Genomic DNA, 3,653 nt, shown 5'->3' with positions numbered 1-3,653 from the left:
TTGAATCAAACAATTATCTAAAACAAGGATCTGCATTTTAATTTAAGCCTTCTGTTTGATTTTAAACTAGCTTATCCTATGAAATTATTAAACACAACAGTTCTGGCCACGAGACAAACGCCACAAGATAGAACATAGAACACAAAACATAATTCCTATTGTGCCAGTAAATACATGGTACGTTAAATGCTGTTCAGCTGGCATCAGTTTTCTCTGATGATCTGAAAGACAGAAAACAAAGGTCTACCCTTCTGGCAGTCAGCCATTGCTTAAAATATACAAATACCCTTGTTGATTTCAGACAAAACATAGGCATTACCCCATATTTTCTTGTATTTGTTTCATAGGCAGCCCAGGTTTCAGTGGCTTCTACCTTATCAGTTAGATAATTTGCATTAATACAGATGCTTTCTGGCTTGCTTCTGGATCCAAAGCTATTCACAGCTTAAAGATTCTTACCTTTAAAGGAACATAATTAACTTTACCAGAATTTTGATGGCTTTTTACTTCTAACTCTTGCTTTCAAACACTGAAAGAAAACATCACTACTTATAGTGGCCCCTTAGAGCGTAATAGAGTTTGAATTCCATAGCACTATATACATTTCTTTAGCTAATTTGACTAAATTGTCCATAGCCAAATAATTGCAATCTAATAATTTATTTGCCTGAATTTATTTACAAACATTTCAAAGACACCAAGAACTTTCCTCTTTAGCATTTTTACAAAGTTCAACTGCCATTCCTTCCAGCAACTACAGAATTAACTTCTCCCTTCTTCCTTAAATCACTTGCTTGTCTCCCAACAGCCACTTTTATCCACTCAAATCACCATTTCAAGTATTGTCCTGGGTATTTGAAATCCCCATGCTTACACTTCCTTACTCCTTCCTTCCACTACACCCTCAAAATTTTCCAACCTGTTTTCCAATCTCTCTGTCTGTTGCCTGCCCGCTTGGGCCCGATCCTGCTTTCCTCGCTGAACCATCCCTTCAATGGGCATCGGCTTGTTCCACTACCAGTTTAGCTAGGATGATGGGCTTCTCAACTAGCCCCCTCCCTTCCTGGTCTCTTCCTTTAAACATTCTTACAAGACTACCCGAGTCCTCCCTCGTGAGGCTTGCCACCTGGGCAAAAACGCATGGCCCGTTGGCATATAACTATTCAGTTTCCTCTTGTAGCAAACACACTGCTATTATGGTGTATGCTGAGCCCAAATGGTTACATTTTGACAAGTCCCTGAAGGACCAGTACTTGCTTAGCCAGGTCTTCCTTTTCTACCTGGAAGTCCTGTCTTAAGGCCTGCAACTTGCCCTGAGCGTAAGTTTGAGTTGTTTGCCTGGTTCATGATGTGTGCTCTCAATTGCTCAATTCTAGTTATCAAGTACACATCTCTTCCTTTTTCTCCAACTTCTCTATTGCCCAGTCCTGCTACAACTGGGGGTAGATCCACCTGCCACCCTTCCCGGTCAAGCAGGGTGGAGAGAGAAATGCTAAACCTCTCTCCGGTTCTCAGACTTACTGCGGCTGAAAGTGGGCACACCTTTAATCATGTAGTCCTCAACATATAACACCAACAGTACCAAGCAGAGCAAACATAAAATAACAAGAGTAAAACAAATAGATGGTGTAAATTCTGCAGGGCTCCCACTTTTTCAATTGCTCACCAGACTGTGACAAATTTCTGTTACCAATCTATCCCTCATGTCAGATGATCAGGCTGACACTGCAGGATCGTTGGGGGAAGATAAAGAAAACACACCATATGACTGAATTTTAAAGCTTTCATTAATAAAATAATAGAACAACAACGGAGAGTGTTGGGAACACTCCCACATCACTCAGGAAAACCATTAATGCCCTAAGCCACTTTCATACTCACATATGTCCAGACTGACCATGTCTGTGTGTAATGTTCAGAGAAGTGGAATAGGTGGACGGGAGATTATCCTGTATACAGCTTGTCCAGAATTTCCAACATGCTTCCGCTCTTGGGAGGGCTGTTCTTTTACACCCTGGAAACTCCTGCGGCGTCTCTTTCAGAGATTCCAGTCCAGGTCGGCTGTGTGTGGCTTCTCCAGTGTCACCAAGCCACACCGGCTCTGAGGTCACAAAGGCAGACTGTTGGATCTCACTGGACAGTTAGGCTTTGCAAATGTAATCTCAGTTCTGTAACTTGTATTGCCTTTGGTTTGCCGCTGTCTCTATTTTTTTCACAGCCAACTGGGGCCAAAAGCAGTTTTTCTTTGGACTTAGCATGGTCTGCATTGATTCTTGACTTTGAACGCAGAGCAACTTTCTCGATCTCTGGGCCAAGCTGAATTTCAAATTAACCCGTTCCTTTCCTCAGTAGACAGATTGCTCACACTATGTCAGAGGCTTTTTGGTGATTAAAAGCTCCTCTTAGATGTATGATCTTATCTAGATAGAAGGTATCTTCTAGTGGGCATTGTTTAGATGGATTTTCATGTGTGTAATGATTCCAATTCTCTAAATACCTGCAGGTTTTAGGACCATAATGTACATACATGAAATATGCTAGGGACCCTTAGGGGGTGAGGTGGAATGTTTAGACTGTCCCCCACCCATTTTGCAATCACGCACACAGGGAGGATGCCCTGTCCGCACTAGCTGCACATAAACTAAGGATATCTCCCTATAGGGTACTCACACAGGAGAGGCTAACAAGGATGGCCATGACCCTGCTACATCTCCCTTCAGCAAAGAGCACCAGCTAGTCTCTGGGAGACGGCGCCGCTTACTCTAATTGAGTCCACTGAGATGATCAGACTGTCAGTAGCCCACACGGAAAGGAAAGGGGAAGGGAAGATGGGTACCACACACTCCTAGACCCAGGTAGCTTCCTCACTGGACGATGCCAGGCTGAGTCAGCCCACCATGGGTCGGATCTCCTAAAGATCCACTAGTTACCTGGCTTGCGTTAGAGTAGTCGTGGTCATGAGTTTTCGCTTCACAGGGTACTGTGGGTGGTTTCTGGTAACAGTCACTCACACTGGTGTGTACACACACACACACACACACACACACACACACACACACACACACACACACGTTATTCCCAAATACCACGATGCATCTGTACCTTATGTCTGGACCCAATACCATGAGGTGGTATGACAGCCTCTCAGCACCAGTGCATACCTAATGCATTTCCCTATGCATTACCTTGTTGGCCAACCAAGCTGTTCCCCAGTACTGCTTCAACCTAACCTTGCTGGGGGTGGCAAAACCGTTCCCCAATACCGCTCTGCATCTGATCTTGCTGCACAGTCAATAAGTTCAGATGGCGTAAGCCCAACAGGGACAGAAGGCCCCACGGACAGTCCTCCTCTGACACCCCAATAGAGATTTCAAAAGGTCTCATACCTCTCTTGTGGCACCATGGGATTCGAAGGGGAACGATCCATAGCAGCTGCCTGTGTCTCAGTAGGCATTGCCATCCCGGACAAGCCCCCAAGTTGTCGGAGAAAAACTCAGTTCTCGCCTTTTCTTTGGGTGCAGCAAAATCAAATACTTTATTATTTCTCCAGCAGTTGCAATAGAGGGAGGGAGTGCCCTAGGACACAGGGTCGGTACAGTCCCGGACAGGTCTCTCAACAGGTAAACAGTTCCAGCAAGCATTTATACCTTTGT

Source organism: Gopherus flavomarginatus, chromosome 13, assembly GCF_025201925.1.
Source record: "Gopherus flavomarginatus isolate rGopFla2 chromosome 13, rGopFla2.mat.asm, whole genome shotgun sequence".
NCBI lineage: Eukaryota > Metazoa > Chordata > Testudines > Testudinidae > Gopherus > Gopherus flavomarginatus.
The sequence above is the reverse complement of the archived record's forward strand: the minus strand, read 5'-3'. Positions refer to the sequence as shown.